This window comes from Tamandua tetradactyla (assembly GCF_023851605.1).
Source record: "Tamandua tetradactyla isolate mTamTet1 chromosome 25 unlocalized genomic scaffold, mTamTet1.pri SUPER_25_unloc_1, whole genome shotgun sequence".
In the NCBI taxonomy this organism is placed as follows: domain Eukaryota; kingdom Metazoa; phylum Chordata; class Mammalia; order Pilosa; family Myrmecophagidae; genus Tamandua; species Tamandua tetradactyla.
Window position 1 is genome coordinate 728,677 of NW_027518256.1, and position 24,425 is coordinate 753,101.

General features: G+C 45.0%; 1 long non-coding RNA gene and 1 pseudogene across 1 annotated transcript in view; both read right to left on the reverse strand.

Annotated features, from left to right (window-relative positions):
• LOC143673028 (uncharacterized) overlaps nucleotides 1-24,425 on the reverse strand; it is a 288,041-nt gene that overhangs the window by 239,256 nt on the left and 24,360 nt on the right. The window lies entirely within an intron of this gene.
• Nucleotides 1,607-13,131, reverse strand: LOC143673029 (ras-related protein Rab-18-like; annotated as a pseudogene).

Consider the following 24,425-nt stretch of genomic DNA (forward strand, 5'->3'; position numbering starts at 1 on the left):
ACCTTCCTGCCCATGAACACAGAATGTCTTTCTACTTATTTAGATCTTCTTTGATTTCTTTTAACAATGTTTTGTAGTCTTCTGTGTATAGGTTCTTTATATCCCTTGTTAATTTTATTCCTAGATACTTGATTCTTTCAGTTGTTATTGTGAATGAAATTTTTTTCTTAATCGCTGCCTCAATTAGGTCATTACCAATCTGTATCTTTTAATTGAGGAGTTTAGTCTGTTGACATTCAGTTACCACCACAAAGGCAGTGTTTGCATCTACCATCTTATCCTTCAGTTTTTATTTGTCAGATCAATTTTTTCCTCTCTCTTTTTTTTATCCTTTAAGTTTTCCTTATGCTTACTCTTCAATTCTGTGCCCTTCTTCAGACCTCTCTTTCCTGTCTTTTTTTTCAGCTGATAGAATTCCCTTTAGTATTTCTTGCAGGGCAGGTCTCATTAAATTCTCTCAGCATTTGTTTGTCTGTTAAAATTTTAATCTCTCCCACTTTTTTTTACTGTGGAAAAGATTAATTAGTCTGTACAAGTTGGTTTTGATAAACTATTGGTTACTTGCTACAGTAAATGATCAAGATTTTCATTGTAACAGTATTTTACCAGACATATCAGAATCTGGAAGCAATATGCCTTTCTCACACTGTCACTTAGGGTCTCTACCCCATCCCTCAAAACACAGAAATAAGTTTTTAATAATGACTAGCCATTCAGAAAGTCATAAGATGCAGCCTTCATGAACATGAAAGAAGCTACAATTTAAGTACTTGTACAAACACTACCAACGTTTTGAATAAAAATGTTGGACTGCAAAGCATAAGTACTATATGAGTTATGATAAATACTCTATTCATGTTCCTGTGAAAGCAAAGGCAGGGGAAATCTTATTGCTATTCTGTCAAACACCACATAACCCAACAGGCTGTGCAAAGGGACCACTCATCCAATGTACATACCAAAGAATTCAGAACTCCAGGTAAGCAACCGAGTTACTCATTGAAGTAAACTAAAAAGTAAGGCCCAACTGCTTTAATGTATCAATGCTAGTTTAGAAGCGTCATCAAAAGAGAAACAGATTTACTTATAAGTGGCCTGGGCTACATTCTTTAATAAGAATTTTGCATAGTACTAAAAGAGAATCTGCCAGGGCACATCCTGGAAAAGCTGTGGAATCATGCTCTTGGTTATTTCTGTAGAAATACACCAGTTCAGTAATACACGTACACACCCCGTGTTTCCAGGAGCTCTATGTACCAAGTAATTCAGCAACTGATAGGAGGATGTAAGCAAAGAGGAGACCAAAAGGAAACCTTGTATCAACAAGGATGGATGGATTTTTTAAAATTATATATACAATAAATGTAATTCATTAAGTCAAATGTACTTAAGATACACCTATTTTATGTTACATAAAAATCTATAGACTGCAAATTATAATGTTTTACCTGGGAAATCCAGTGAGTGGCATTTTTGCAAATATTTACTGCCATGATACAAAGCCAGTATGTGCAAACTGCGAGGTCTGTAAATGAACAGTTAAAGTTTATATACAGAAAGATGTCACTATCTAACCAAATATGCAAGGGATGGAATTTCCCAGAGTTTATAACACAAAGCAGTCACCACCACAGGCACCTCCTCCTTGGCCTTCTTCCCTTTGTGACAATTTCATTCCTTTATTCTGGTTCTCACTCTCCAGCAGTCCAGGGATCTGAATAATTTTTTCTACAAATTCTTCAAAGGCACAAAACCACAGGTTTTACACTTGCCCCTGTGAATAACATGGAATGCTTTCATGCAAATTTTAGGCCTTTGTTTCTATCAACTTCGTGATTTTGTTTATCAGTTTTATTTCCAACTAGCATATTTACTCTGTCATTTCTTGTACAGTATGTTCCCAATTCATCTAACCAATGATCCAGTTGAACAAAGGTGCCTCTTCTTGTGACATCATAAACTAATATAACGCTCTGTGTACCTGTATCATAGCTGGGAGTTAATGTTCTGAACCACTCTTGACCAGCAGTATCCCTATTGCAAGTTTAGCCTTATTTCTATCCACTGAAATTGTTTTCATCCTGAAGTCAACACCTATTGTTGCTGCAATTTCTGGATCAAAAGCATCATCTGTGAACCTCAAGAGCAGGCTGGACTTGCCCACCCCACTCTCACCAATGATGAGGATCTTAAGTCTCTCTCTCCCTCACTTTTGAAGGACAATCTCACTGGGTAAAGAATTCTTGACTGGCAATTTTTCTCTTTTAGAATCTTGAATATGTCATACCACTGCCTTCTTACCTCTATGTGGCCCATGGAGTAGTCTGAAGTTGGTCTTATGTGGCTTCCCCTGTGCGTGGTGAATCACTTTTCTCTTGCTGCTTTCAGTACTTTCTGCTTCTCTATAGCATTTGACAGTCTGATTAATATGCATCTTGCAGTAGGCCTATTTGGATTTACTGTATTTGGAATTCATTAGGCTTCTTTTATTTGTGTATTTATATCTTTTATAAAGGTTGGGAAGTTTTCCCTAATGATCTCCTCAAATAACCTTCCTATCCCTTCATTTTTCTCTTCTTCTTCTGGGATACCAATGATTCTTATATTTGCATGCTTCATGTTGTCCATCATTTCCTTAAGATCCAATTCAAATTTTTCCATCTTTTCACCATTTGTTCTTTTATATGTTCAAATGCAGTTGCCCTGTCCTCTAGTCCACATATTCTTTCTTCTGCTTCTTCAGACCTGCTGTTGTGTGTCTCATGTATTTTTAATTTGATATACAGTATTTTTCGTTTCCATAAGATCTACTCTTCTTCTATTAATTCCTTCAAATTCCTCTTTATGTTCTTGTAGTATCTTTTTGATATATCCTGTATGATCTTAGACAGCCCACAGAGTTTATTTAGGAGATATGTCAGAATATCTTTTTGTGAGTTGTTTCAAATTGTGTGTCTCATCTTGCATTTTAATTGGTCATTTAGCTTGGCCATATTTTCTTCATGCTCATCTGCTTGGTGAATTTTTGTTGATTTTTCAGCATTTGATCATCTTTTGATTTTTGAATGTTGATTTTCCTCACTCATCCAAGACTTCATAGTTGCTGGGGTTTGATTGAAGGTCTCCTTCTGAACTTGACTTGCCTGTAATTCACCACCAAGCAAAGGTCAGGACCTCAGGCAGGAGTACTGCAACTCTAATTGAAGATTTATTACAGGCTGAGGAGAAAGGCTCTTTGCCAGATTGCACTTTCCACATTTTACCAACAGATGGCGATCTTGGGCCTCCTCTTCCTCTCAGGCCCACCTGTCCTGGACTGGTCACTTGGCTGGGCAGTATCCACATCCGGTGCAATTCCAGTCAAAGCCACAGGTCCCCTGTGCACTGAAAGCTGCTGACCCCAGGGTTGGGGGGTGGGCACTGTGCACCTCAATGAAGAATCCGTTTATGGACACAGTGGGCTGGGAGTCCCAGGCTGCTGCATGGAATGACCTTCAGCTGAGGGACTGAGTATTTCAATGCCCTGTTGTCAGCCAGCCTGGGAGAGTCTGGCGGTGGAGTGTAGCTTACTTTGGGGTCCCTGACTCTCCACCCCTGCATTCTGCAGGCCCCTGCGGAGTGTAGGAATGTAGGACTGTGGTGGGAGTGCAGGAGCATGGTGTGTGCACAGGGGGAGAGTGGCGGGAGTGTGGGAGCACCGTGGTAGCATGGGAGCACAGCGGAAGTATAGGAACACGGCAGGAGCATAGGAGCACAGCGGAAGTATAGGAGCACGGCAGGAGCATGGGAGCATGGCGGAAGTATAAGAGCACCGCAGGAGCATAGGAGCACGGAAGAAACGTGGGAGCACAGCAGGAGTGTGGGAACACGTCAGGAGCATGGTAGCATGGCAGGAGCATGGGAGCACAGCACGAGCATGGGAGCGCAGGGACATGGTGGGAGGGCAGGAGTGCCACAGAGTATGGGAGTGTGGCGGGAGCACCAGAGTGTGGCCAGAGCAGGGAAGCACGGGGGGCATGGTGGGGAGGTGGCAGGAGCACAGTAGCTCCTTCAGCTGCTGCTCCAGCCTGCACACTGCAGCCCACCCCAGGTGCGGTTACAACTGAGTAAACTCAACCCACTGCCCTCTCTATCCTAATTTCTATGCTTTTTCCTCCCAATATAATGTGGAAGCCTGTGGTAGTTAGATTCAGTTGTCAACTTGGCCAGGTAAATGCACCTAGTTCTGTGGCTGCAAACATGAGCCAATGGCACATGAACCTCACCTGTTGCTCATTACATCTGCAGTCAGCTCGGCTAGGAGGCTTGCCTGCTGCAATGAATGACGTTTGGCTTAATTGGCTGGTGCTTAAATGAGAGATTGCAACATAGCACAGCTAAGCAGCTCGCATTCCTCATCTAAGCACTTGCAGCTCAGCCCAGGCCTTTGGAGATGCAGAAAGGAATCACCCCAGGGAAAGTTGGAACCCAGGGGCCTGGAGAGAAGGCCAGCAGAGACCATCCTGTGCTTTCCCATGTAAGAAAGAACCTCAGATGAAAGTTAGCTGCCTTCACTCTGAAGAACTAATGAAATAAATCCCCTTTTATTAAAAGCCAATCTGTCTCTGGTGTGTTGCATTCTGGCAGCTAGCAAACCAGAACAAAGCCCCTCTCTGGTCATGTGTACCTTGGAACCGCTGTCCTGGTTGTTTTCTGTCCTTTTTCTTTCTAGTTGTTCCATGGAGCAGGGGTGAACTCAGCCTATCCAATTCTGCCACCTTCTCAGAAATCTCCTTAATTTTCTTTTTTACATTTTTAACATGTTTATTGGGTATAATTCTCATACCATAAAATTCACCCATTTGGAGTGTAAAATCCAATGGCTTTTGGTATACCCACAAAGTTGTGCATCCATCACAATACAATTTTAGAACATTTTCTTAACCCCAAAAGAAACTTCCTACCCATTAGTCATCCACTTAATCTCTCACTGCCCCCACTCCCAGGCAACCACTGAACTGTTTTCAGACCCTCAGGGAAGGCAGGTGGATGAGTGGGGGAGGGCGTGGGCGCAGCATTGGGCAGCATGAGTGGATCACAGCCCGGGGAGAAGCTCTCCTCCCCTACAGGTGCACCAGAGCCCAGCCTGGGGCTTCCTTCTCACCTTTAGTCCTCTCTGTCTGGACATTCAGCCTCCTTTCAACCCACTGACCATATCCCTGTAATGTGCCTGGGCACCCATGTCCTCCAGCCAGGCCCTCACCTTCCCCGCTGTACTCCGGCCCCTGGCATCCCCTTTCCCCCACCCAGGAGTCACTGCAGGGAAGGGGCGTGCAGGGGCGTGACATTGGCTACAAGGGCCAGGCCTTAGGCTGCCCCCCTCGGTGGGGCCTCTGGGCTCCCTCCAGCCCTGCCCTGGCTTGTCTGCCTCCAGCTCTGGCCCTGAGGTCTGGATCTGGGCACTCATCCTGCTCTGAGACACTGAGGCAGATGGAAAGACAGCACCAAAACCCCTTCCTGCCCCAGGTTGCTTCAGGTTGGAGGTTCAGAGCCAGATGCTTTCTCCAGCATTTGCAGGACCCCACGGTGGGCATGAATTCCTGTGCTTGAAGCTGTCCTGATGAATGAGCAGGGCCCCTCGTCCAGGGATAGGGAGAAATGCTAACTGCCCATCCTCCCTGCAGTTCCCCCGTAAAGCCAAGATGAGGAATAGGTTTGCCTTGGAGACATCAAGGACATTCATTTATTCAGCAGACACTCACCTGCTATGTACAGGCACTGCACTATGTCCTGGGTTACAAGAGTTAACCAAAAGAAAAGAGAAAAGTCCTGCCCTCCTGAAGCTAACATTTTATTGGACAGTCAATAAACAGAATAAATAGACTAGGCATTGTGTTTAATAAGTTCTAGGGAAGAAAGTCAAATGAGGCATGGTGGGGGTGAGTGATGGCATGTCAGGGCTCTGGGGGCTGCAGTTTTAAAACAAGCCAGGGAAGTCCACCTGGAAGGAAAAGACCTGAAGGAGGTGATGACACCAGCCCTGAGCTTATCTGTGGAAACAGAACTCTAGTGGGTGGAAAAGACAAGGGCAAAGGCCCTGCGGCAGCCCAGGCACCCGTGAGGAAGCCTTTGTGGCTAACTGGTGGACAGTGTTGTGGAGAGACATGAGGTCGCTTCCCACAGAAGTGGGATCTGGTACAGTAAAGGCCCCATGGGCCTTTGGGAGGGGATGGTGGGGGGGGTGACCTTTAGGGGATGGAGGTGGGGGTGAGGATGACCGTTACTCTGGGCGAGATGGGAGCTGCTGAAGGGTTTAAGCTGAGGAGCTATGGGAGCAGATTTATAATTTACCAGCTTTGTGCCAACTGCTTAAACTTCTAGTGGGGTCTGGCCGGGGCAGAGATGGATAGAGGTTGCCCCGGGGTCCGGCCGGTTGCCCACCCCAGGCCCCCTCTTCTCCTGAGGCCTAGTCTCACACCCTTTCCTGGATGGCTACCACCAGGTCCTCTGACCCTGGGTGTTTTGTTCCATTCCTGTTGCCATTCTGTGGCTGTTCCTCGGGTAACATGTGATGCTGTTCATCTCTCAAACCTGTTTCATGTCCCCAAAGTCCTTCTCACTTTGTGGTCCATAGAAAGTATCAACTTAAACCATGTCCCTGTGCGTTTGTTTAGGAGGAGTGAACACAGTCACTGCAGGGCTGGATTTCAGCCGATTTCCGGAGGAGCCTGGAGGGCTGTTCTGAGGGGCTCTGGGTCCCCGGATGGAAGGCATCGTTGGTGGCTTGACAACAATGGAGCCTGGTATAATGACTCTTGGTCTCCCAATTTTAACTTCAGAGCAGCCCCGCACTTTGAGCACTCCCTTTCTTCAGCCCAGGACACTTCAGTCCCGAAAGGCCACGGCAGTTAACCACACCCCTTATGTACGGAAGCAGGTGTGGAAGCCATGTCTCATAACTGGAATCGAAAGTGGCGGCAGCCTCAAGCACACTCTTCTCCCCTGCCCCACCACCAGGGTACAACACACCCACATCTCACATCCGTCTGCGCTGCACTTTGCTTTGCACATTTTTTGGGGGGGGTGAAGATTCTGATGTGGTTTAGAAAGCCTCCTTACTACTGATTTTATGGTTTTCTTTTAACATTTTGGAGTCACAGACTTCTTTTCCCAGGTCCCAGTTGATTTTGCAAGCCCTCGGCAGGGGTGGGTCCCACAGCTGTGAGTTTGGGGACTTCCTGGGTCCAGAGCCTACAGCTCACCATCCCCCTGCCTGCTTGCCATCCTTTCTGCAGCGAGGCTGACTCTGGGTTGGCAGCAGGACACCCTGGCATCCAGTTCTTGCCCCCCGGAACATTCTGCCTTCCTGGGAACACACCCACATGCTCTACCACAGTCTGCTTTGCCTCCTACACAACTAGGAGGGGCCACCCAGCTCTGTCAGGGCCAAGAGCTGCCCACATTGGGACGGGCGCCTCCACTTCAGTACTCCACTTCAGGGCTGGGCATGTGTCCTCCTGCATCCGACCTGCCTGTGGTGGCCAACCTCACGCGGGTGAACCTGGAGCAGAAAATAATTCCTGCTACTCAGTCATCTCTGAAATCATTCCTTAACTTTCCCTGCCCTGATTTCATTTTTCTTAAGCAGCCAATGATATTAAGCTGCTAGCGGCATGCACACACTTCCACTTTCCTATTATGTGCCCGCTAATAAATAGTAACAGGAGGCAGAGCACTTCCTCCTTTGGTCTCCTCCTCCTCCAGCCCCACCCAGCCATCTCTGCCTCTTGTTCCCTGAGTGTGTCTGAGCCTCTCGAGGACCTCAGACCCCAAAGATGAGGCTGAGCTCAAGGTCCGAGGAGTCTCCACCAAACCCCTGACTTCCTTGCTTTCCTCCTGGGCACAGCCCCTGGGCAGGTGGGAAGGGGGAGCTCCAGAGGGGGGCTGAAGCTCTGCTGGGTGGGTGGGAGCTGCCAGAGCCTTGGCTCCTGAGATGGCTGTGGACAGAGCGTGGGCTTGCAGCTATTTGGGACTCAGGCTGCTGAGTGTAGAGGCCTCTTGTTAGGCCAGAAACCAGTTGCCCAAGGCCCCCTCCTGTGCAAGCCTGGGACCTGGGGGCACCCAGCGAGGCCCACCTGGTATGGCAGGAAAGGCATCATCGCTTATTGAATGATATCTCCATGTCAGGTTTTGCTCTAAGCCCTTTAGTCTTGGTATTTTGTGTAATCTTTGCAGGACTCTAAAGCAGAGGCATTTAAAAAAAAAAGCCTGTGACACTGCAAGGGACCCAACCTTTGCCCCAAGTAGCTGGTGACAGCAGAGCTCAGATCCAGGCTTTGGCCTTTTCTCTGTCTAGCCAGCTGCCCTGACCACAGGGAGACCTCACTGATGCTTCCAGAAGGACTGTTCTAAAATGCACAACCCTTGGCCCGCCTGAGGTGGGACTCACTGAAATCATCAGGGACAGGGTACTAGGTTTTAGGAAACCACAGGAGGGGTGGCTCTGGGGTCCTTTGGGGTTGATTCCCTACCCTATACCTTATTAGATCTGGGTTCTTCTCCAATCCCCAGTTACTGCCTCTGTGAAAAAGATTTAGCTGCTGTAACAAGGAGACCCAAACCATAAGGGCTTCATCAGATGAGCGCTCACTTCTTCCCACATAACTGCTCAGGGGGTGGGTTTTCATCCTGTTTCCCAGTAGTCTGCCAGGGAGGTGTCCCCCTTTGTGTGGGGAAGGCAGCCCCCCAGACCCTGGCTGGATTCCAACAGATGGGAAAGAGAAAAGAAGCAGGTCGAATGCGAGCACTTTCCCTGGCAGGAAACAACACACAGCCCACCCTGGTCACCTCCGCTCACCCTCCGCAGGTTAGAATCAGTCCTGTGGCCAAGCCTGGCTGCTGGGCAGGGCAGCCAGGTGCCCTGTTGAAACTGCTGAAGGAAGAGGGGGAAACAGAGGCTGGGTGGATAATGGGCAGCCTCCACCGTGGATGTTAAAACTGAGCCCAAAGGTCTTTGGGGAAGGTTCAGTAACTCTGCCGGTAGCACCCCTTAAACAGCATTGCCACCGTCAACATCACCTGTGTCATCATCTCCATCATCTCAACAAACGCCTGTCAGTCATTGTCAAGGACAGCACTGGACATACGCTGACACTCCTGTGTCCTGATGGCCAGCACATTTCACCATTTCTTTCAGAATTCAAGTGCAAACAGAAACCCAACTTATCATGACACCAGGTTCCACAAGTGCTGCTTTGCTAGTCTAATTTTCACAGGCTTTTAAACAGTTTTGATCATAAGAAATTCACAGAAAGCCTTATAAACGTGTAGTTTTATGATGGCATACTATTTGATCCAGCAGTTTCCCTTTTGAGATTTTCTGCCAAGGAAATAACCACGGAAAAGCAAAGAGATTTATCTGCTTGGCTGAAATCTGGAAACAGTGTAAATGCTGAAGAATAGAGCCTTGGTAAAATAAATTATACTACACTTGTAGGATGAAATACTATGCAGCTTTTGAAAATTATGGTGCTAGAGAATATCCAAATATATGGAAAAATATTCATGATGTATTTGTTATATGAAAAAAAGATTTCAAAGTAGCATGTAAAATTATCATCTTTGCTTGTGGGGGCAAGGGGAGGGGAACTACTGGTGACAAATGTGAGCTCCAGAAACAAATAGACTTGAATGCCTGTTCTGCCACATACCAACATAGTTGAACAAGTTACTTAGCTTGTGTGCCTCAGTTTCCTCATTTGTAAAGTGTGGATAATAGATAGCCAAGCCTCCCCCTTTCTTACAGTATAGCATATCTGGCAAATGGCCCTCCAAATTTTTTCTTGGATGCCTCCAGGGAACGGGACCCTCACTACCTCCCAATATTGCATAACAGAAATAACCATAATGGCAGGCTACACACTAAGTGATGGAACCTACTTCGAAAGGTGCATCTCAAGCTTAGAGCTTACATTCCCATTACCATTGCCAACAAAAGGGCAGCTGACAGGTGATAGAATGATTGGATTTCTCTTTCTTCATTCATTGTTTCCAGTGCCATTTCTAGATTAGCCCAGGAATGAAATTGCTGATACATCCTCCTGATTCCCATTGTCAAAGGGTAAAGATGGACTATGAAATGGGTCCTTCATGGAAAGGGAATCAAACAGAGCTTAGGGGTAGGCTTCCAACCAGGACAACCTATGGAACTCCAAGTACAAAGTCTGGCATCAAGTTTGAGAACAAAAAGTGCTTTAAAAATTTGTCCCATTTTTGCCACCAAAGAATCAGATGCTCCTGGGCCTGCCACTGCTGTCCAGGTCTCAGTTTCCTTGGCCAAGAAAGGAGACTTCGGAGAAGTCAGGGGTTTCCAAGCATCCCCATAAGGCTGGGCAACCTTTACTTAAATGTCTCTGATGAGGAAGGCCATTCTGCCAAACAAGCCAAGGAAGACGCCCTGCTCAGGGCCAGGGAAATGCAGCCTGGGTGCCCCTGGCTGTCCCCCACACATGTGCTGCTGAGACCACGTACATGGTGGTTCTCAAAGGGCCCTCCTGGGAAACCTGGGGTACCATCAACTTAATCTCTCATAATACGATAAAAGTAACAGTTGCAGTGCTATTGGCAAGAGCCAAATCTTCATCAATGGATGGATGGGGCAACCAGAGGTGAAAGAGCCATGCAAGGGAACACAATTCGGCCATACAAAGGAGTGAAGCCCTCATACAAGGTGCAATGCGGCTGAGCCTCAGAAACATTATGGTCAGTTAAAGAGGCAGACCCAGAGGCCAAACTGCCTCTGATTCCATTTATACAGAATGTCCAGAAGCGGCAAATCCATAGGGACAGGTGGTAGGCCAGCAGTTCCTGGGGGCTGGGTGATGGCTGCGTCATGGGTCTGGGTTTCTTTTGGGGCTGACAGGAGCATTTTGGAACCAGAGAGAGGTCATGGTCGCACAACGTTGTGAATAGATCAAATGCCCCTGAGCTGTTCACTTCAGCATGGTCATTTTTATGTTATGTAAATTTAGCCTCAGTAAAAGTTCAACAATAAAAATAAAAATAACACCTGCACACAGGGGAGGATGCACAGGGATTAGCAGAGCACCTTGACTTGCTCAGTTCTCCCTGGGGTGGGTGGGCTCCCTTGATTACCCAGCCAGGGCTGGACCGCACCTCTCCAGCATTCTCATAGCATCTGTCTCCCCTGCGGCTCCACCTTATGCTGCCTGGGGCATGGTCCACATTGCCAGCAGAGGCAGTCGTGGCTCTGCGGAGGGGCTGGGGACACCTGCCCAGGCTGCAGAAAGGCAGCCCCTGAGTGACACGCAGCCCTCAGCAGGTATGATTTAAATGTCCTTCATCCGATTGTGACCCCATCCTAACAGGTGGGGGGAGTGGTCAGTGCCAGGGATGGCATGGAAACTGGCTTCACTCTTTTGGTAACTTATGGAGCACCCATGGTTTCTCTTGGGCGACTCCCTGGGGGGACGCCATGCTGGGGCTGGGGGTAGGTGGTGGACAGGCTCACCCAGGCCTGGGTGGGGGCGGGTAGCCTGCCTTGGGACACCTGCTGTGGGACAGTGGGACCTTGGCTGGTCTCTGTTCCCAGTTCCCAGGAAGCAAGTTTGGAGCTTTTGCAATTCCCTGGCATAGGAGGGTCTTCTACTCTTCAGGGTGGGCCTGGAACCACATCTGGGAGCTAAGGGTGGGCCCATCAACACTTGCAGACTTTGGATGGGGGCTGCCCCCCAGAAAGGCCAAACAGGTGGCTGGGGTGGGGGGGCTCTGCCCGGCCGTCCCCGCACCTCCCAGCCCCACCTGGGGAGTGAGACTCCACATAAACCCGGGAACTGGGTGCTCCAGTGAGCTCCCTGCTGCTGAGGGCAGCATTGCTGTGCCTGAGGGCACAGCGCCCAGCTCCCCAGGGACAGACCATCCCAGAATGCGCCCTCTATGCCTCTTCCTCTGCTGCTGCTTGTCTCCCTTTGTCCTTTTACTAAATAAAGTTCTAATTGTAAGCGTTGGTGCTTTCAGCAAGCTGTTCCAGGGAACTGTTGACACACCCCCAAACTTTAGCCAGCTTGCAGCTGGGTGGTGGCCCCTGAGGGGAGCCCTCATCCAGGGACCTGGCTGATGCTGGGTGGCCTGATGCAGGCTGGGGTGGGGTCGCAGCAGCAGTGGCAGCTGGTGTGAGGCCGGAGCTGGGACACTCTGGGCCAGGCTTACAGTGCGATGACCATAGTGCAAATTCCAAGTGCTGAGCAGGGCCTGGGGATGCCCATGGTGGGGGGGGGGCAGTGGAACAGGAGGCCTTACCTGCAGGGAGACAGGTGGGGCAGGGACACTTCTGGGGCCTCGCCCCCCCCATCACACAGGACTGAGGTTCCTGAGTGGGAGACGGGTGCCAGTCCAAGGGCCACAGGACTAAGTGGGAAGTCAGGAAAATGACACAAGTGGCTTCTTATTGGAAGACCAGATTGGAAGGAAGCTAGAGGGAGTAGGAAGAGGAGGGGGCTCAGGTGAGGGACAGTGTTATGGGCAAAGACGGAGGTCATAAGTGAGTAGCAGTCTGGGGTCAGACATCAGGGAGGAGGGGCCCAGCAATGGGCAGCTTGCCTGGGGGAGGACCCAGGAGGTGTGCCCTGGCACCTTAAGGATGAAGGTGCCTTTTTCCCGGTGGGGCCCAGGTTGGGAAAGATGGTGGAAGGTGCATGGTGAAGGAGCCTGGGCCTTCTGAGGGTAGCTGGCAGGGGTCAGCGAGACCTCCTCTGGGGGGCAGGTGGTGTGGAGAGCAGGCAGTGTGGACTATCAGTGTCTGCTGTGTAGTTGGAGCCTGGGGAATGGATGGGGACCTCGAAGCAGCATGTAGGGTGAGTCGCAGAGACCCAGGGGTGTGTCTGAAAACCTGCAGCATTTCCCAGTGGCACAAGACTGAGAAGGAGGAGTGGCTGCTGACCTGGAAGGGAAGGCAGGAGTGGGCATGGGGTCCAGGATCCCTCTGCTGGGAGGGCAGAGGCAGCTCCAGCTTGCTTGGATCTGCATGCCAGCCCTCCCCACCCTGTCTGGGCCCCTCCTGGCACTGAGAGGCCAGGCCAGCCTCCAGCTCAGCCTCTTACCTTGGCCACACTGGCCCACAGGTGTCCGCGGCATCCTCACCTCTCCTCTCTCACCCTTGGTGAGGCTGAATTACATCTAATCCCAGCACAGCACCAAGTATACAAAGTCCTTGATAAAGGAAACAGGCCCAAAGAGAGTCCAATCTATGGGACTAGAGCCCGCCTGGGCAGTCAGGGGCAGCAATTGGCACTGTGTCAGGCCCTCTGAGGGCAAATCAATGCCTCCCAGAACTGGCGTGGCCCCAACATAACTAGCATAGGCTCCAATGTGATTGCATTCAAGGTGACCTTCAAATGAATGTCTGGGGTGACCTCAGGGTGACTCAGCACATGCCCACTCACTCCAACCTGGTGGGGATTACTGAAGGCCTCCTGTGTGCCAGGCTTTGGGGTGGGATGGCCGGCACAGCAGGGCCCCATCCTCAGCTCCTCGTCGTTGAGTCTGGGCTGCAGTGGACAAAGCTGCACGGAACTCAGCTCAGTGTCTGCAGAGCAGATCATGGGCTCAGGCCCTGTGTGGGGACCATCTCATTCCACCCTGTCCACAGCTCAGGAATCCCCACCTCCAGAGGAGGAAACTCTCCACACAGAGTGGTGGGGGAGCCTGCAGGTCAGAAAGTGGATTCAAATCCAAACCATCTGCCTTCATTTCCCAGGTTGCTGGGACAAATTACCATTAAGAGGTAGCTCAAAGCCCTCATCTGCAGTGGTCCTGTACTGGTGAGAAACCTGTGTTCCCCAGAAAAGCCATGTCCTTTAATCCTGATTCAATATCTATAGGGTGGGAACCTTTGATTACATTGTTTCCATGGAGATATAATCCACTCAATTGTGGGTGTGGCCTTTCGATAAGACAGAGCTGTGACTCTATCTTTTCAAGGTGGGTCATGATTAGTTCTTTACAAAGGGGAATATTTGGAGAGAGCTCAGATCTGACAGGGCCAACATGAGACCCAGATGTTTGAAGAGGCAGAAAGAAAACACCCCTGTGGAATCTGTTTGAAACCAGAAGCCAAAGAACCAGCAGATGCCAGCCATATTGCCTTCCCAGCTGACAGAGGTGTTTTGGACACATTGGCCTTTCTTGAGTCAAGATATCTTTCCAACTAAGTTGTCTTAGTTTGGACATTTTTATGGCCTTGGAACTGTAAATTTATCATTTATAAATCCCCTTTATAAAAACCAAACCACTCCTGGTATATTGCATTCTGGCAGCTTTAGCAAACCAATACAGGCCCTAATTCCAAATACATTTCCATTCTGAGGTACTGGGGGTTAGAAATACAATATACTTTTTTGGAGGGGGCACATAATTCAAATCATAGCACCATCTGACCCCACACAGCTCATTCACTGTGCCATCCTGTGGGACTAGCAGAACTCTGAGCAGAACCAAACTTCAAGAGATAAAGCATAATAACATGCAACTTTAAAACTTCTATTAGGATATCATTTAAATTTCCTTTTGTAGGAGTTGTTGACATGCCTGGTTATAGATAAAGAATCAAAACAGCACCAGCTGTTATTCCATTCAAAGATGTTTTCTACCATAAAAGTATTTAGTGACTTTTTGAAAAAGTTCAAATGTATTAAAAAATAAATCAACTAAGACAAGCAATTCATTTAAAAACTCTTTGGAAGTCAAATTCACCAAAAGTATGCAAATCCAAAGTTACGCTGCACTCTTTGCAAAGCATTATTGGGGAGATTGTTTTCTAAGCAAATATGAGCAGGGCATGAATGGAAAAAACTTTTTTGATGAAGAACTTTTTCCTTCATAAATTGATTTTTATCTCCAAAGAGAGTTCTTCATAAATACTTTATGTGCACGTAACAACACAGCTTTATTGGGGGCTGACTTTCTTTTTTTCCATTTCTGAATCAAGGATTCTCTTTAGACCCAAGAGTGAGTTGGGGTTGCCACAGTCAGTTTCTCTCCAACCCAGTGGGTGATGAGCTCAGTTGGATGGAAAATTCCAGTACACTGTAAGGCTTAGAGCCTGGAAGTCTTAAACTCCACCACTCCATGCCTTCAAGTTCACAGCAAGCAGGGCCCATTTCAAATGCAAATCCAGACTCATTCTTTGAGAATAACTGAACAAGTAATGCCAAAGCCATTTCACAATTAGTTCTGTTCCTCACAGGGAAATTCAGCAATTGAAAAATTTAAATCCACTGCTTGAACAAAAGATCCCCTGAAAACATTCATTTTAGCTGCAGTTGGGGTGGAGGGCACTTAAGTGCAGTTTTAGTGATTTTGCATCTGGACTGAACTCTCTGGGACCATCGAGGCCCCCTCCCTGAGACCCACTCTGGACCAGGCTTCTGGTCTACCAGAACCATGGGCATAGGTCAAAAAGAAAAAAGCTTTTATGTAGCACCTCACATTCTACAGAAAGCTTTTACATCATTAACTCATGTGATGGCCACAGCAAATCTTTGTGGTAGACAGGATGGGCAGGATTATCTGTATATGACAGGTAGAGACACTGAGGTTGGAGTGGGCAGTGGTCTGATTCTCATGGGGCCAGACCAGAGAGCCATCTGCCTGCCCCTGATCAACTTGGGCTCGGCCATATATATGAAAAGAGTGTGTCTTTGTGTCTCCAGGAGTTTGTAACTCTATAGCAAGGGTCAGCAATATTTTTCGTAAAGTGTCAGTGTCTTCCTGAGGCTATCTAACAAAGTGCCACAAACCAGTGGCTTAGAACAGCAAGAGTTTATTGTCACATAGTCCAGGAGATGAGAAGTCCAGAACCAAGGTGTTTGCAGCTGCTCCCTCTGAAGTCTCAGGGTGGGGGGAGGACACTTTACCCCCGCTCCAGCCTCTGGTGGGGGTTGCCATCATTTGAAGCTGCACCAACCCCATCTCTGCCTCATCTTCATGGCATGCTTCTCCGTGCACCTCTCTGTGCCTTCTCTCTGTGCCTTCTCTTATTATAAGGACACTAATCTTTGGATTTAGGGCATATCCTAAATTCAGAATGATTGCATCTTGAGATCCTTGACTTCTGCAAAGATGTAATTTCCAAAGAAAGGCCCAGGCAAGGTTCCAGGTGGCCAAGACTTTGGAGGGATGCCATTTAATTCACTAGTGTCAGATACTAAATACATGGTCTCTGTTGCAACAACTCAACTTGGCCATAGGAATTTCTAGAGGAACAAGTACAGCTTTGTGCCAATAAAACTTTATTTACCAAAACAATTGGCAGGGCCAGATGCTGGATTGGTCCCCCAGGCCATAGGTTGTCCTGATTTCTAGGATGGCAGGGTGTTCAAAGATATGAGCACCACCCAGTTCTGCACATTTTGAGTAAACAATAGGATGAAACTATGTATTTTCTTCCCTTTAAAATTTTCCCAAATATGTACCCTCCCCCAAAATGCCATTGCATTCATTGGGCACTGAATAGTTAATATCTGACTGTCACCTTCAAGTCAGCTGGGCTGCAGCATGACCTGCTGTCTTCAGTACCCATGGCTGACTCCCCTGACCAGCCCATTAGTGGTGTTACATGGACACTGACCTGCTCACTCTTCTTGGCCCTTCATCATCAAGTCAGTGTCTCCTGGTTTGCCATCATCCCAGAGGATTACTGACAGCCCTTGTTCACCCTCAGAAGGATGGCTTGGATGATAAGTTGCACACTCACTGCACCCCTGAGCAATGGAGGGCCATGCATTTAGCACACACTCCATGAGAGCCTCCTGTGTGCCAGACAGAACACCAGGCTCTGGACATGCAAAAAGAAGGATGATAAATGTAAATCATATATCCATTTATATTTCTGCAATTTGTCCCGCCTCAGGTAGCTCCTGGTATACTGTAGAGTGCAGAGGAGAACACATCCACTGTGGCATAGGGGAGTCCCAGTGCCATGAGAGGAACCAGAGAGGGCTGCCTGGAGGAAGGTGCATCTTTGCATTCTTTAAGATTCTGCCCAGGAGATAGACAAGCCAAAGGAAAGATTCAGAGGGGATAGCAATGTTAAGGTTAGAGAGGGGAGAAGCAGCTCATTTGGGGAAAACACCTCCAGCATTCCTTGTTGCTAAGAAGCAGAGATCTTTCCATAAAAAAAAAAACTGTAATACAAACACTCCTTTAATACTATGCTGCATTTCTCTTTATTTAAAATAAATATGATTATTTTCATTTAATTTGTTGGAGTTTTAATATCTAATTATAAACCTCTAATTTTTAGTCTTTTAGTGAATAAAGCTCACTCTATAACTGAGCTGACAAAAGACACACAGCATTTAATTTCCTAATGCAGTGTCTACGTACAAGCTCTCAAAGCAAACCTGGGGAGGAGCCTCACAGCCTCATCACCAGCTCATTGTAATCTATTTGTGTTATTTGAGGAGAACTTGTGGATGAAATAACATTGTACACCACAAAAAAGTCCTGTCTTCACCTCCTGTACCTGTCCTTCTTCATGCACATTTCCTCCTTCCCCCACCCAGACCCAAGGTGAGGGGAAAGAAGTTGAAGGGAAACAAGTAGTGGAGTTCGTTTCTGCATCATGAAGATGGGGGGATTAGAAATGATTTGGTATATAACATATTAAATACATTTCACAACTATCACATGACATAACACATAACCTATAACAGAAAACACAGGACACAGACATAAATGTATATAGTTATATATAACTATGCAATTATATATTTATATATATTAGATTTTATTGCTGTTGGAACAAATTATCACAAATTTAGGAGTTTAAAACAACACCCATTTATAATCTTACAATTCAGTGGGAATAAAATAAGATAGGATAGGATAGGATAGAGTACAATGAATATAATTAGAATAGAATAGAATAGAATAGAACAGAACATATCAGAATGGGTCACATGCTGTCAGGATAAGTGAAGTCTGGTGCCTGATTCTGTTATATGAATGTTTGTACTTGTACCTCAGTGCTGGTCACAGAATCAAGTGTTTATTGCTGTGAGTCAGGAAAGTCACTGCAATCAAGGACATTTAACAGGAAACTGGTAAACATTATACTTTAGGGAGACATGTCAGCAATGGTCAAACCAGGGACCAGAGAAGAATATCCACTTGCATCCAATATTTTGTTGAGGTCCTAACCAGCACAGTAAGACAAGAAAAAGAAATGAATAAGTGAGAATTGAAAAAGAAGTAACAAAACCAATGTTATTTACAGCTATTAGGGCTGGAAATATAGAAAGCTTAAGAGAATACAGAGATCAACTCACAGTATAAATAAGAGAGCTGTGCAAAGCTTCTGTTACAAAATCCAACACTGCAAAATTGGTATTGTGCCTCTAGTTCAACAACAAATCATAATAAAATATAATTTTAAAAGATAACATTTACAGTAGAAAACATGTAAGTTCTGAGACTAAATCTCATAAAAGATGTGCAAGACGTTCAAAATGAGAATTAACTTTTGTTGGTAAAGGACATGAAAGCAAATCTAAATAAATGGAGAAGAAAGATATAATGCCATAAAAATGGACAGTTTTCCCCAAAGTAAACCATAAAGTCAATGCAATTTAAACAAAAATCCATACAGGATTTTCCATAAAACTTACACCTCTTCTGAAGCTCATATGAAAGTAAAAAAGTTGGATATAGCCAAGAACGTTTTGAAGAAGGAAAAGGAGACAAGGTTGTGGATACCCTCTGCTAGATGCTCAGACATACTTCAAGGCCACAGTCACTGAAATGCAGGAAGAGTGATCACCCATCAGTACAGAAGAGAAGACTCAGACACAAATCCACCTGAATCTGGATGCTTAGTATAGGATGAGGATTATTACAAACCAGTAGCATAAGAATGATTCAGGAATTTCACTGGTAATTTTACCAAACATTCAAAGAAGAATGAACACCAATCCTTCTCAAACTCTTCCAAAAATTTGAAGAAGAGGGAAATTTCCTCATTCATTCTAGGAAACCAACGACACACTAATACCAGAACCAGAAGGTAACGTCAAAAGAAAACAAAATTACAGATCAACCTCCCTTATGAATAAGCAGTATTCTTCCTAAATTACATTCTGTGAAGCCAATATTACCCTGGTACCAAAGCCAGATATCACAGGGAAAAAAAACTGCAGGTTAATGCTGCTGATGAATATACATGTAAAGCTCCTCAACACAATATTAGCAAAATGAATCCCACTGCACATTAAAAGGAGTATCCACTGTGAGCAAATAGGATTTATCACAGAATGCAAGGGTGGTTCAACGTGAGAAAATCAATCCATGTAATATATGACATTAATAGAATGAAAAGCAAAAACCTCAAGATCATCTCAAATGCTGCAGAAAAGAGGTCTGACAAAATCCAGCACATTTTCTTGATAAAAACACTCAGCAAAACAAGATAGAAGGGAATTAAACATGATAAAGAACATATATGAAAACCCACAGGTAACATCATACTCTATGATGAAAGACTGAAAGCTTCCCCCAAGATCCAGAAGAAGACAAGAATATCCACCATCTCTATTGCTATTAAACATTATACCAGAAACTCTTGCCAGAGCAATTAGGCAAGAAAAAGAAATAAAAGGCATCCAAATTAGAAAGATAAAATAAAAGTATTTCTGTTCACAATGATATGATCTCATATACAGAAATTCCTAAAGAATCTATGAGAAAGCTACTAGAGCTAATAAATGAATTGGGAAAAGTGGTAGTATAAAAGACCAATACTCAAAAATCAGTGGTGTTTCTATACATTAACAAGGAACAACACTAAAAGGAAAAAAATTCCATTAAAAATAACAACTAAAGGAATAAAATATCTAGGAATAAATTTAACCAAAGCTATAAAGGATTTATACATGGAAAACAACAAATCATTATTAAAGGAAACTAAAGAAAACCTAAACAAATGAAAAGATACCACTGCTCATGGATTGGAAAACATAATATCATTAAGATGGCAATACTACCCAAAGTGATTGAGAGATTTAGCACACCCCAATCAAAATCCCATTGGCCTTCTTCACAGAAATGGCAAAGCTAATCATATAAAAAGGTAAAGAACTCTGAATTGCCAAAACCATCTTGAAAAAAGAAGAGCAAAGTTGGAAGACTCACACTTCAAATTTCAAAAGTTGTTATAAAACTGCACTATCAAGACAGTGCATTTCTGGTACAAAGATGGATATGTAGAACAATGGAATAGAACTGAGAATTCAAGAATAAACCCATCTATCTATGGTCAATTGATTTTTGACAAAGATGCCAAGACAACTCAAAAGGGAAAGAATAGTCTTTTCAATAAGTGGTAGGGGGAAAACTGGATAGCCATAAGCAAATAGTGGATGTGGACCTCTACCTCACACTGTATACAAAAATTAACTCAATGTGAATCTATGACCTAAATATAAGAGCCAAAACTATAAACTTTTGGAAGAAAATGTAGGAAAATATCTTCAAGCCCTTGTATCAGGCACTAGATTCTATTTCAAAACGTGAGCAAGAAAAGAAAAAAAATTGGACTAGAAGTTTCTGTGCAAAGGGAAAATTTAAGGTCATATGTATATTACCAGAATAAAAAATAAAACTGCACAATACATTGAACCTTATTATAAACAATGGACTATATTTAGCCATACAATTATAATATTTTTCATCAATAATAACAAAGTTACCATACAATGCAAAGTGTGAATAATGGGGGTAGTATATGAGAATGCTATATTTTTACATGATTTTTCTGTAAACATACAATTTCTCTAATTAAAACAATTACATTTAAAAATTTTTAAAAAGCTTTTGTGCATTGAAGGACGTTATCAAGAAAATGAAAAGACAACCAATGGGAGAAAACATTTGGAAACCATATATCTGGGTTTAATATACAGCATATAGAAAGAATTGTACAACTCAAAAACTAAAAGTAAAAAAAAAAATTAAAGGTGGTAGAGGACTTGAATAGTAATTTTCTCCAAAGAAGATAAACAGCCAATAAGCACATGAAAATATGCTTAACATCCCCAGACACTAAGGAAATGTAAATTAAAATTATAATGATGGGGTGCAAGGATAGTTCAGTGGTAGAATTCCCCCCAACATGTGGGAGACAAGGGTTCAATTCCCAGCCTGTGCACTTCTCCTACCAAAAAAATTCAACAAATGGTGCTGCAATAACAGGATATTCACATGGAAAAAGAATAAAAATGTGACCCCCACCATACAACGTAGAAAACCAACTAACCAACCAAATAAATAAATAAATCCACAAAGAGATACCACCTGACATCCAATAGAATGGCTATTTTTCTTTTTTAAATAGAAAAGTACCAAGTAGCTGTAAAATAATTGATATACAGACTATGTATAAAGCATCTACAGGTCATGAAGAAAGACCAGCCAGCAGACAGAAAAAGGACACTAGAGACCCAGAATTCTCATGTCAAGGCTGACATCTCTGAAAATTGGCTGCAGGTCTATCCATGGATATACAGTAAATCTCTCATTAAGAAGCCATTTTTGGTAGTGGGATTTGGAAGCAAACTAATTATCCATCACAAGGAGATTGGATAAGTGAAATGTGGTGGGTGTTTCCAGCTGCAGGCAATGAAGAAGACATGCACACAGAAAAGCAGAGAGCTATTTAACACTGACAATCAAGGGGAAAAGTGAGAAACAAAAGGAAATGTACAGCACATGAGCAAGCAATGATGTTTGCTTTGCATGCATTCGTGCATGCATATACAAAACATCTCAAACTCTTTACAGTGGGTGGCTGTGAAGATGGAAAGAAGTTAAAGCACTGCAGACACACAATTGGAGATAGAATCACTAAGACCCCATGATGGGTTAGGGGCATGAGTTAAAGGAGACCAATGAGTCAAGGTTTCCTTAAAAAGACCTTGGCTTTGTAAAGAAGGATTTTATAAAGCTTAACAAGTAGCTAACTTTTCTTATGTAAAGAAGGATTTTATAAAGCTTAACAAGTAGCTAACTTTTCTTATGTAAAGAAGGATTTTATAAAGCTTAGCAGTAGCTTATTTTTCCTGCTTAATTTAGCTATTTACATATATTTTAGCTTCTGAATAACAGAAATATCCAGCAAAAACATTTGTGTCATCTTATATTCACTGCTATACATTCGGTGTGAGTTGAAAAGAAAAGAGTTATGGGCCCCATCAGGCTGAAGATAAACAATCCTGGTGCCAAGATTACTTGTTGTAAAACTGTTAAGATTACTTGTTGTAAAACTGTTAAGAAATGCTTGCTGTAAAACTGTTCGTTATCTGCTTTTTTTTTTGCAAAACAGCACCTGTGACCCATGCTCAACCCCCACCCCCCTCATCTTACCCCTTAAAAGCCTTTTGCAATCTCAGTTTCGGGGCTCTCTGTTCCTGCATGTTCAGTGAACCCCACACATGTGTGGAAAATAAACCCCTTGCATGTTGCATGAGGGAACGTCTCTTGGAGTCCTCCTTTGCATGGCAAAACTCTCGAATTCTTACAGCTTGGTGATGATGACATTTTCCATCACGAAACCCACTGCATAAGGAGAGGGAGATCGGTGTCCTGGGGAAATGGTGGAGCATATGAAATTCCTTTGGACATATTACCATGTTAAGACATTATGGTGCCTTGGAGTCATCTGTGTGGAAATTTCAAGTGCACCACTGAAGATGGGGGCCCAGAGGTCAGCAGAGCAGTCTGCAGTGGAGACCCGGATGTGGGGTCATAGGCTTCCAAGTACATGAGATTCTCCAGGGATGGCTGTGGAGTGAGGGCTATTGCTCAGGCAGCTGGTGTGGAGAACCAACAGGACAGGAGCAGGGTCAGAGGCAAGGGTCTGCTCCTCTAGGTAATGCTGAATTCCTCAATCCAAAAGACATTTTGCAGCTGACTAATGTGATTCTTCCCTATTTTGGTCAAGCTGCTGGGCTTTGGCTCCTGGTCAATGTTCTCCTTCAAACCTTCATTACCCAGCCATGTCCTCCCTAGAAGCCAGCTTTCTGCCCACTGAGGCTCATTTCTGCCCCTCCTGCCTTTCACCATTGGTCCCCGGCCCCTTGGATCCTCTGCTGAGCCTGTGATGGAAATATGGGATGAACATTGGGAGCAAAAAGGTCAACTGTTTGCCTCCGAGCTGGCTGTCCCCATGAGCTTTGCAACAGTGGGCTCTTATCTCATCTTCCTGAGCCTATAAACGGGAGATTCCATTATGAAAATATCATAATAGTGCCCCAAGCCTCGTGAATTCAAGAAAAGCTATTTGAAATCTCTTTGCACCTTAGCTCATGGAAGGGCTTTGTAAAACGTAAAGCTTATTGTTATTTTTATTTCTGTGTTTGGGGATTTCTGACCTCTCTTTCACTCCTTTTTTTTTATTTGAACGATTCTCTCCCCTTTTCTCATTCTGCAGGCATTATACTAACTATATCACATAATTCTGCCATAGCTTTTGTAAAATCCCTCATTCGTTGGTATACCATAAATTGTGTGAATATCACAAAGGATTAAGGGACTCTCTGGGGCAACCCTGGAGGTTTTCTCAGCAAGTGGGTGGTCATAACTGGGATGAGATCAGCTGAATTTGGGAATACAACTTCTGAACTTGTCAGCTGGAATATGTGAGTCCACAGTGGTGCCCTGCTCAGGATTGATTTCCTCAAGGGACTGGGTATTTGAAGAATACTCACAGGCATCTTGTGAGGGGAGAGAACCCAGATGAATATCAGCCCAGGGAAGAGGCCATGGGGCAGGGTATGGGCAGGATCCAAACATGGAACTCCTGTTGCCCTCTCCCCAGGGAACTGGGACCTGCCATTCCACCAGGATGCATGCTAGCTCACTTGGAGTATCACCAACCTGGCACACTCACCTTGAGCATCTGTGTTCAGAGTTTTCATGGGGTGAAAACTTACAGAGGCATGATTGATGCAGATTTGGTAAATATCTCACCCATTTTCATTTATTTCAGCTCCTATCCATGAGATATACCCAGGAAAAGTTAGCCTTCCCTTAGTCGCCTCTTCCAAAGACAGAATGAATTCATTTAAAATGAAAAGCAACAACAGCAACAAAATACCCACAGCAAAAATTCAGATAGGCCTCAGGAAGTCTCTTTGTATGCAAAAAGAGCTCCCATTGTACACATGCACTGCTCTCAGCTCTCTGCACCTATGCTCTTATTCTCTCTGGGTCTGTAAATAGGAGATAAGGGTAAGGAAATGCCTGCTGGCTTTCTGAACACCATGGGTGATTTGAGAATAAGGGACTTGAGTCTTTGGTTCTCTTTCCCACACCCTGAGTTGCCACTGAATATAAACAATGAAAGATAGATATATTCATCAATGGGGTTCAGTCCC